General features: G+C 46.4%; 1 long non-coding RNA gene across 1 annotated transcript; it reads left to right on the top strand.

Annotated features, from left to right (window-relative positions):
• The first annotated feature begins 5,753 nt into the window (after positions 1-5,753).
• LOC114671084 (uncharacterized) lies at positions 5,754-10,273 on the top strand. The gene is made up of 2 exons (XR_003720989.2): positions 5,754-5,870; positions 10,063-10,273. It is a non-coding gene; the product is annotated as an uncharacterized LOC114671084 (long non-coding RNA).
• The last annotated feature ends 362 nt before the right edge of the window (positions 10,274-10,635 follow it).

The raw sequence follows: 10,635 nt of genomic DNA, 5'->3' as shown, positions 1-10,635 counted from the left end.
GGGCACAGGCTGTCCTTGAGCAAGGTACTTCACCACTCTGGGCTTCAGTTTCCCCATCTGTAAAGGGAAGATGTAACAAGGGTTAATATGAGGCTTTAATTAGTTAATACATGAAAGTGCTCAGCAGCGTGGTAGGAGGGCACGAGGGTCAGCTCGCAGTCGATGTTAGTGATACTGCATGGGCCTTGTTGATCCTACCTCTCAGCCTTTGTGTAGGCTGCATTCTCCACCTGGATCTTTTCCTCTCCACTCCCCTCTAATCTCACTTACTTCTTCCTGAATTAATCCTGTTCATCCTTACAAATCTCAGTTCAAATTCCATCATCTGGTAAAACCACACACGTGCTGTGAGATTCATTCATTCATTTGTTGGGCACCTACTATGTGCCAAGTGCTATCCTAGTGTGAGGTTTATAGCAGTTAAAAAAATAGTTAAAAGAAATCCCTACCCTTGTGGACCTTCTATTTCAGTGCATAATGTTGTTGTCCTCGTTGTATTCATACGACTAAAAAATGATTCACATTTTTAAAGCGTGTCCTTGTACCTCCTCAAGTCAGCTCCTGTGCAATAAGAGTCCCTGCACTGATGTTTCGAATATGCAAATCTTTCGGCACAGCAGGCCGTAGAGCTGCTCTAGGGCAAACAAGGCCCCTCCCTTCTCTCTGGAGCACCCAGCTGGTCACTTTACTGGAGTTAAAAAAAAAAAAATTGAAATCCAGCTGCCTTGAGTTGAGAAACCAGGCCACGTATTTCTCTCCCCACACCTATCCCCAAAACACCGGATTATGCTAAAAGAATCCTTTGTGCACGCCTGCCCACAGTCCCCTGTGACTCTGCACCTCCGATGACATTTCACCAGCCTGACCGGCCCTGTCCAGATCGCTCCCCCGAGAGCAAGAAGCTGTTTATGGAATCTGACAATGCCTTAGTGTATGTCTTTGATGGAGCTGGCCTTGGGGACCCAAGGGCAGATGTTCGAAATGAACAGCACCCGCCTGCTAATAATCATCTTGGCCTTTTCTAACACACAGCCCCCCCATCTCCCAGGAGAAAAGGGTCGCAGTAAGACTCTCAGCCCTCGAAGGAGGGAAAGCCGGGAGGCCCAAGTTCTGCCGACGGATGCAAAGCGTGTCAAAGTCCATGATCCTCAAGCCTCTGCAAGGGACAATTTTTTGTCCTCCCACGCAGTCTAACAGAAGTCATGCCATGAGCTGGGAGTCAGAAGATCAGATTTCCCATCTAGTACAGTGGCCACTGACCATGGGAAGTCATTAACCTCCCTGAACCTCACTCTGTCTGTAAAATGGGGACCAAAAAGAACCCCTCCTCTTCTTGCAGATGGCCCTGATAGGAAATGAAATCCTGGTTATGGAAGTCTTTTGTAACCACCCTTTACTAACTGTGCGACCAATACTCTATGTGCCTCAGTTCTTCATCTGCAACATAGGTTTGGGGTTTTCGTTGGTTTTTGTTTTGTTTTGCTTTGAGACAGGGTCTCACAGTCACCCAGGCTGGAGTGCAGTGGTGCGATCATAGCTCCCTGCAGCCTCAAATTTCTGGCCTCCAGTGATCCTCCCCCTTCAGCCTCCCAGAGCACCAGGATTACAGGCACGAGCCACTGAGCCCAGCCAACAACACAGGTTTAACAGTAGAGCTTTTCTCAGAGATCTGTCATGAAATAAGTAAGTGAGGTCAAGATGAAATGTAAGTTTAGGGAGGGATTCAGTAGGGTGACCAACCATCCAGGTGTGCCCACACCTGACCTAAAGTCTTTGGGCAGAAAATCCCTAGCAAACCAGAATGATTTGGTCAGTCCAGGATTCAATGAGTTAATGTACTGCCTGGCACCTAGTAAGGTCCAACAGGCATTAATTAGCTCAGTGAGTAAGACCGATACTCAACTCCCCTCTCAAACCAATGAGCTCAGAATCTCCAAGTTCCCAGATGATTCTAACATGCAGCCTGCAGCCAAGGATGAGAATCACACCTGGAGGGGTCTAAAACCTCTCCAAGCCAAGGTTCCCAATTCTGCCTGCAACCTCAAATCATCCAGGGTGCTTTTAAAAACTCCCCATGCAGGGCTTCCATCCCAGAGTAATGGAATCAGAAACTGGTGTGGGGCCTGGCATCATTACTTTTGACAAGTTCCCTGTGTGAACCTAGCATGCAGGCAGGTGTGATTACCCCCCTGTTGTAAACCAAAGGAGGCCCCCACCTGAGGGAAGACAGTCCTTGCACACCTACAGGGTGACTTTCCAGGGGCCAGGCATTGAATCAGAGTTGTTGTACATATTAACAGAGAGAAGCAGCACCAAATAAGTAGCTCAATAAATCATAGGCTTATTATTATTTAGTCAGCCTAAAAGCTCATTAAGATCCCAACTCTGGGCTGGGCACGGTGGCTCACGCCTGTAATCCCAGCACTTTGGGAGGCCGAGGCAGGCGGATCACCTGAGGTCAGGAGTTTGACACCAGCCTGGCCAATATGGTGAAACCCTGTCTCTACTAAAATACAAAAATTAGCTGGGTGTGGTGGTGTATGCCTGGAATCCCAGTTACTCAGGAGGCTGAGGCATGAGAATCACTTGAACCCAGGAGGCGGAGCTTGCAGTGAGCCAAGATCACGCCCACTGCACTCCAACCTGGGTGACAGGGTGAGACTCCATCTCAAAAAAAAAAAAAAAAATCCCAACTCTGGGGCCCACTTACATTCCAATCCCAGCCCTGCACTTTTTGAGTTCGTGGATTTGAGAAAGTGACCCACCCCTCTGTGCCTCAGTGTCCTCATCTGTAGAATGGGGATGTTCCTATCTGCCTCAGAGTTGTTATGAGTGAAATGGCATCATTGTCTGGGGTAAATACCCAAGGTTTGTTGTTTCATACCAGGAAAACCGAAGGTGCGGACACACACAAGAAGTGAGTTTGTTTTTTTTTTTTTTTTTTGAGACGGAGTCTCGCTGTGTCACACAGGCTGGAGTGCAGTGGCGCGATCTCGGCTCACTGCAAGCTCCGCCTCCCGGGTTTACGCCATTCTCCTGCCTCAGCCTCCTGAGTAGCTGGGACTACAGGCGCCCGCCACCACGCCTGGCTAGTTTTTTGTATTTTTAGTAGAGACGGGGTTTCACCATGTTAGCCAGGATGGTCTCGATCTCCTGACTTCGTGATCCACCCGCCTCGGCCTCCCAAAGTACTGGGATTACAGGCTTGAGCCACCGCGCCCGGCCTAGAAGTGAGTTTTAGAGCAGAGGCTTAACAGGCGAAAGAAAGAGAAAAAGAGAACAGCTCTCTCTCCCGCAGAGAGAGAGGTGCCTGAGTGGGTCTTCCAGTTCCATGGTGAAGTGCACGGGGTTTTCCAGACTGGCTTGAGGAGGCGGTATCTGATTTACATAGGGCCCAAAGATTGGTTGGACCAGATGTGTCATTTACATAGCATGCAAAGAAGCTGGCTGCCCCACTCTCATCTTCGATTATGTAGATGGGGTCTCTCCCTGGCCGGCACCATGTTGTCTGTTCCTTACTGTCCACGTGGTTGACAAAAGGGAAGATGGAGCCGCCATGTTGAACATGCCTGGTCCCCAGGTAGCCTTTTCCTATTGGCACAGCTGCCAGCATTCACCCTTGCAAGCTTCCAGCTTCACTTATCTGTGTCTACAGCTCGATTTTACAGGCTGCTTTTTGTTAGAAAAGAAATGATTTGGGGGCTGCTTTTTATTAAAAGGAAACCTTACTGAGGACGGACTGTCTTACTCTCACTATCTGCCTAAATAATTTCTTCTTAACTCCTATATCATGAGGATGAAAGGAAGGAAGGTGGGTGGTCGCCAGGTGAGAGCTGAATAATTGTAAGGCAAAGGCATATTATTCCTCATCACTCATTATCGAACCCATTTTACAGGTGAGCAAATGAGGCTTAAACAGCTTGTCCAACTTCACCCAGCTGCTTAAGGCTTGGGACCAGCAGCTGTCAGGTCAGAAATCACTTGATTCTGTCACCCTCCCTCCACATTCCCTAACCCTGGCTGCCTCTCCTCACCCTGTCTGTCCCCTGCGTTCTTCCCATGACCTTTACAATTTCAGTTTTGGGGCTCTCCGGCCACAGGCAAACATGCAACACTAATCACTGAAATGAGTTCTAAACAGAAGACAGAAACAAATACAGGGGGTCCCTGCATCCAGGTGAGTTTTCCAGGTGAGAATCTCAGAGCCTGACAACCTTGCCACCTTCCCTTCTCCATGCAGAATCCAGACCCTTTAGATACCTGATGGCGGCAAATGCCAGGCCTGGTCTAAGGGCTTCGCATGTATTACTTTTTTGTGTTTGTTTTTGTTTGTTTGTTTTTGAGACAGAGTCCTGCTCTGTCAGCCAGGCTGGAGTGAAGTGGTGCGATCTCGGCTCCCTGCAACCTCCACTTCCTAGGTTCAAGTGATTCTCCTGCCTCAGCTTCCTGAGTAGCTGGGACTACAGGCACGTGCCACCATGCCCAGCTAATTGTTGTATTTTTAGTAGAGACAGGGTTTCACCATGTTGGCCAGGCTGGTCTTGAACTCCTAACCTCAGGTGATCCACACACCTTGGCCTCCCAAAGTGCTGGGATTATAGGTGTGAGCCACCTCACCCAGCCGTATTACTTGTTTAATCCCCACAGTAACACTGTGGGTAGGTACTGTTGTTATTCCCATTTCACAGATGAGGAAACTGAGGCTCAGAGGGGATTAAGAAATTTGTCCAAGGAACCCAGGGGGTCTGGCTGCACAGCCATGGTCTTGACCTGATTTCTCCCTCTGAAGGCAGCCAAAGATCAGTTCTCAGGTGGGGAAGAAAGGGGAGACATGTCAAATTAGACAAAGAGTTGTCTGTATGGATTTCTGTTTGTTTGTTTTTTGGCCTTGCTTGTTTGGTTTATGGGTTTGGTTTGGTTTTTCACTGGCTCCATAAAGAAAGTCTGAAGCCAAGAGTAAAGGACAAGAAGCAGTTTCAACACAACATAAAGAAGAGCTTTCCAACCATCAGAACTGCCCTTAAAAAGAGACTGCCTTTGCCATAATTCCAAAGCATGGTGGAATTAAGACCGGTGAGCCCCAGGGAGGTGGTGATGGAGGGCGACGGAATAGCCCCAAACAGCCAGCTTGAAACCTCTAGATGCCTCGAGCTCTGAAAAGATTACATAATTCCATTTTTAAAAGTCAGCCCAGAAAATAAGCACAAAGAATACCAACAAATGCTTTCTTTGAAATACCGAATTCTTTCCCCTTACAAGAAAAACGTGAGTGGGGGAGGAAGAAGGAAGAATTCCCTGCTTCTCCTCATTTGACTTTTGTACAATGAACATGTACTACTTTCTTAGACAAAATTATCTTTAAAATAAAAACTATTTGAAATGATTTGGAAGAGTATGATGGGGGAATATTCACGATGTCACGTTCAGTGAAGGATGACATTAAAAACGTGTCACGATTTAACCTGTTTCTTTTTTACATCTATTTTTACATACCAAAACATTAATAATAGCTGGCAGGGGATGGTATTGTGGGTGGTTTTTATTTTCTCCTTTATGCTTTTCGATATTTTTAAGCTTTTTTTCTATCATTCACAAGAACCAGCTGTGCAATAAGAAAAACAAAAACGTGTTCTTGAAAAGAAGAGGATCTTTGCCAAGGACTGAGCTTCGTGGCTACAAAGACCCAAATAGAGGCAGAGAGTAAGTATGAGGGGACTCCAGCTTTGGAGAAAAGGTCAGAGATGTGAACTCAAAGAATCCTTAATGCTGGGATTCTGAGGTTTCTAAAACCTGAATAGCCAAGCTGATAAACGATGTGCCGAGCAGAAACAGGGATGGCTTGAAAAGGAATTTGGGAAAATCAAAAGATGGTGAGTTTGATGTGATCTCTGACATATCTATAAAAGTGGAGGTTGGAAACCTGAGAACCCTGAAAAAAGGCAGAGTTGGAAAGTTAAATTTGGGGGTTTCCTGCTTAAAAGCAATCAGTGAAGCTTAAAAGAGAGCAAAGATTCTCAGGGAGAAAGCATTGCCCAGCATTTCCGAACCCTAGTTGCCCCTTAAAATCCACCAGAGGGCTTTTTAAAAACCACTGATGCCCTGGCTCCACCCTGAGCAACTAAGTCAGAATCTCGGGGATAGCTTGGGCATCAGCAGCTTAAAAGCTTAATAGTTTCTTTTTCTTCCTTTCTTTCCTTTTCCTTCCCTTCCTTCCCTTCTTTCTTTCCTTCCTCCCCTTCTCCCTTTCTTTCCTTCCTTCCTTTCTTCCTTCCTTTCCTTCTTTCCTTATTTCTTACTTTCTTTTCTTTCCTTCTTTATTTTCTCTCTGATGAAGTCTCGCTGTGTTATCCAGACTGCTCGCAAACTCCTAGGTTCAAACAATCTTCCTTCCACCTCAGCCTCCCGAGTAGCTGGGACTACAAACACACACCACCATGCCCAGCTTCTTAGATTTTTTTAAAGAGCTATTTCAGGTTCATAGCCAAATTGAGCAAAAGTGTAGAGAGTCTCTATACATCCCCTATACCCTGCAACACACAGCCTCCCACCAGGGTGGTACATTGTTACAGTCGACGAATCAACATTGACACATCACTATCATCCAAAGTCTCCTGGTTATGTTGTACCTTCTATAACTTCAACAAGGGTATAATAACCTGTATCTGCCATTATTGTGTCATAGCAGAATAGTTTTCCTGTCCTCAGAATTCTCCGTGAGCTTCAGTAGTTTTTGAATACTCCAAGTGACTCTCAGGTACAGCCAAGCTTGAGAACCACCACTCTGAGAGTTATAAGCATTAGACCTTGAAGAGCACTTGCTCTTGGAAGAAAGATGAAATTTGGAAAAAATAATAAAGAAAGGTTATAAAGGGAGAAGGACAGTATCATGAAAACTAGGGAAAGGAAGAATTTTGAAAAACAGAAGATGGAACACACTGCAGAAGGGAAGAAAACTGAGAAATGAAGATGAGAAGAAGGAAGAATTGTGAGTGCCAGATCTTCAGTGGCCTTTGAAAATTTAGATTCAACAGAACATGGGCATGGGAGAGGGTTTGGAAGCAAACTTGTCTGGGCTAGGGTTGCCTGGGCAGTGAGATAGAGGCTGCGAATATTTGTTGAAGAAGAAAAAGAAGGGCTGGGCATGGTGGCTCATGCCTGTAATCCCAGCACTTTGAGAGGCTGAGGCAGACAGATCACCTGAGGTCAGGAGTTCGAGACCAGCCTGACCAACATGGTGAAACCCTGTCTTTACTAAAAATAAAAATAAATTAGGCTGGGCACAGTGGCTCAGGCCTGTAATCCCTGCACTTTGGGAGGCCAGGGTGGATGGATCATGAGGTCAGGAGATGGAGACCATCCTGGCTAATACAGTGAAACCCCATCTCTACTAAAAATACAAAAAATTAGCAGGGCATGGTGGCCTGCGCCTCTAGCCCCAGCTGCTCGGGAGGCCGAGGCAGGAGAATCACTTGAACTTGGGAAGCAGAGGTTGCAGTGAGCTGAGATGGCACCACTGCACTCCAGCCTGGGCAACAGAGCGAGACTCCGTCTCAAAAAAAAAAAAAAAAAAATTAGCCAGCCATGGTGGCACACGCCTATACTCCCAGCTACTCAGGAGACTGAGGCAGAAGAATCTCTTGAATCTGGGAGGCAGAGGTTGCAGTGAGCTGAGATCACACCACTGCAATCCAGCCTGGGTGACAAGTGAGACTGTCTCGGAAAAAAAAAAAAAAGAAGAAGAAGAAGAAAAAGAAAAAGAAAAGAAGAATAGGTAGCCAAAAATGGGAGGAAATTCAAGGAAAGGGTGTTCCTTTTCTTCTTTTTCAGGGTATGTATGGATGAACAAGGTTGTAGGCAAAGAAAGAACCTATGAAGAGGCAGAGATCACAGATGGTTAGTTGGTTAGCTAGCCAGTTAGTTCATTTTAGAACACTGTCTGGAACTTAGTGTAACACACGTTAGTTGATTGGTTATTAGTTAGTTGATTGGTTTAGTTAGTTTTAGTAAAATGCCTGATAGCATAATACATATTAGTTAATTGGTTGGTTGGTTAAGTCAGGTTGAGAACAATGTCTGGAACTTAGTATAATACACAGAGTTGATTGGTTATTAGTTGGTTGGTTGATTAGTCAGTTTTAGTACAATGCCCGACAGTATAATACATATCAGTTAATTGGTTGGTTGGTCAGTTTGAGAACAACGTCTGAAACTTAGCATAATACACGTTAGTTAGTTTGTTGGTTAGTTTATTGGTTTTAGTCAGTCAGTTGGTTAGTTTTAAGAGGAGAGGATGTAATTTTTAAAAGTAATCATATTCATTAAAGCGTTACTCAGCTGGGTGCTATGGCTCACACCTGTAATCCCAGCACTTTGGGAGGCCAAGATGGGAGGATCACTTGAGCTTAGGAGTTCAAGACCAGCCTGGGCAACATAGTGAGAGTCTATCTCTTAAAAAAAAATTGGGGGGTTACCAAGGGATAGGGTCAGAAGAGATACCCACTTAAAGGTCTTACAAGATTAATTTCCTCATTAGTTCTGCTGCAGATTTTATCTTTACTAAAGAATTCAGGACCTGTGCCACATGACCTGCCTCTAATTTCAGCCTCATCTGTGAGGACAGTGCCCATGTCTGCTGGCAACTTCCCACATCAGGTGTCCCCTAACTCTCTGATTTTCTGCCTCAAAGCTTCCCCAAAGCTGCAGGAACATCCTTCACAGGTGCATTCTATAAATGTAAAGGGGCTCAGACCCCAGGGGCTAACCCTCAAACGATGGGGCAGAGAATCAGTGGATACACACCTTACCTCCTGTCCTTCAGGGGGATCATTCTGAATGCATTCTTCTCAGTCCCACAGTGTGAACTTGCTCAACAATGCACCCTCTATTATCTCTTTGTCCTTCCCTGCCTCGTTCTCCCACTTTCTTGTTCTTCCTCTCTGAGATCACCTCCTGAATTCACTACCTACACCCAAGTCCCTGTCTCAGGTCCTGCTTCGGAGTGAACTCAAACCAAGACACTTACTACTCACTATACCGTGAGTTCCGTGAGGGCTGTGTCGGACTCAGTGACACACCACCCAGGTCCTCCTTTGGGACCAAATGACTCATTCCCCCAACCATTGAGCATGCTGCCCTCAGCCCCCAGTCCCCTAGAGGGATTGCCTCCACCGAAGAGAACTGTTTCACCCAAGGTTACTTCCCTGGGATCCCCACATTGAGTGACTTGGTGGTATCGTCTGTCAAGGATGACTCAGTTTCAGAACTCCCTGGAGGGGTTGGCTGAGGGCCCCACTTAGATGACATCACAGCTCAACATTCCCCTCTGCCCAATTGCGCTTCAATCCCTTCCACCCACAGATGTCCAAGAGCGGTCCCTCATAAACCCACTGTGTGTGAGTCTCTGCCTCAGAGTCTGCTTCCCAGGGGAACCCACCACTGCATTCTCTCTTTTTTTTTTTTTTTTTTTTTTTTTGAAACAGAGTCTCACTCTGTCATCTAGGCTGGAGTGCAGTGGTGCAGTCTCGGCTCACTGCAGTCTTCATCTCCTGGGTACAAGCAATTATCCTGCCTCAGCCTCCCAAGTAGCTGGGACTACAGGCACATGCCACCACGCCCAGCTAATTTTTATACTTTTAGTAGAGACGGGGTTTCACCATGTTGGCCAGGCTGGTGTCCAACTCCTGACCTCAAGTGATCCGCCCTCCTCGGCCTCCCAAAGTGCTGGGATTACAGCTGTGAGCCACTGCACCTGGCCCGACCACTACATTCTCAATGCTTAGACAGTGCCTGGCTTGTAAACATTCAATAGATACTTGTTGAGTTAATCGATTGTTTAATTAGGGGGCGGGGGAGCTTTCCATGGAAACTCTACCAGCCTCATGTGTGATCTCAAGCCAGGGGAAGTCCTCCTTCCGGGTGTCATCAGCATCTCTCTGCTATTTTGAAGTCTGAGCACCTTTCTGCTAAAGGCTTACGGCTTGACAGGAGTTTCCAGTGGCCCGGGTGTGGGTAGGTAAAGCATTTCACAGTTCACCTCTCATGGGCTTTTCACCTTCCTCCCAGCCATAAAGTCAAGGCCACAAAAGCAAAAGCCAACCAAGTCTATGAACTTCTCAAGCCAGGAGAAATCCAGTGTGTTGCACTTGACCTCCTGCTCATGATTCAGATGGTGTTTAGAAGAGAGTCCAGGTGTGAGAACGGAAGATGAAACACAATCGCAAAATGTACCTGGGGCTGAAAGAAGTATTGAGCTGTAAATAAACCATTTTCGCCAGACCTAGGTTTCTCTGTATGTGATTAATTGTTCAAGGTTGGAAACTAACTGTGTTTTGGTTCCTGTCTGTTGAGAAAGATTTGGCTCCAGCCACCCCTTGGCCCAGCACCAGGGACCTGGCAGGGTAATGATGGCATTCAGTAGGCTGACCTTTGTAGCAACATCTGCTTCGGCTAAGGCCACAGCAGGTCAGCATGATGGGAACAGCAGCCAACAGCTATGTCTGAACCCTGAAAATTTTTCTGGCTCTGGGTAATACAATTACAATACTTTGTGTCTTCTTTTAGAATGTATGCCTATGGGTGAGCATCAAGACCTTGAAATGGGCAGACCCTTTGACTAGCAAGGCCTCTTCTAAAAAT

This window comes from Macaca mulatta, chromosome 11 (genome assembly GCF_049350105.2).
Source record: "Macaca mulatta isolate MMU2019108-1 chromosome 11, T2T-MMU8v2.0, whole genome shotgun sequence".
Taxonomy (NCBI): Eukaryota; Metazoa; Chordata; class Mammalia; order Primates; family Cercopithecidae; genus Macaca; species Macaca mulatta.
This window is presented reverse-complemented; position numbering and strand designations above follow the sequence as displayed.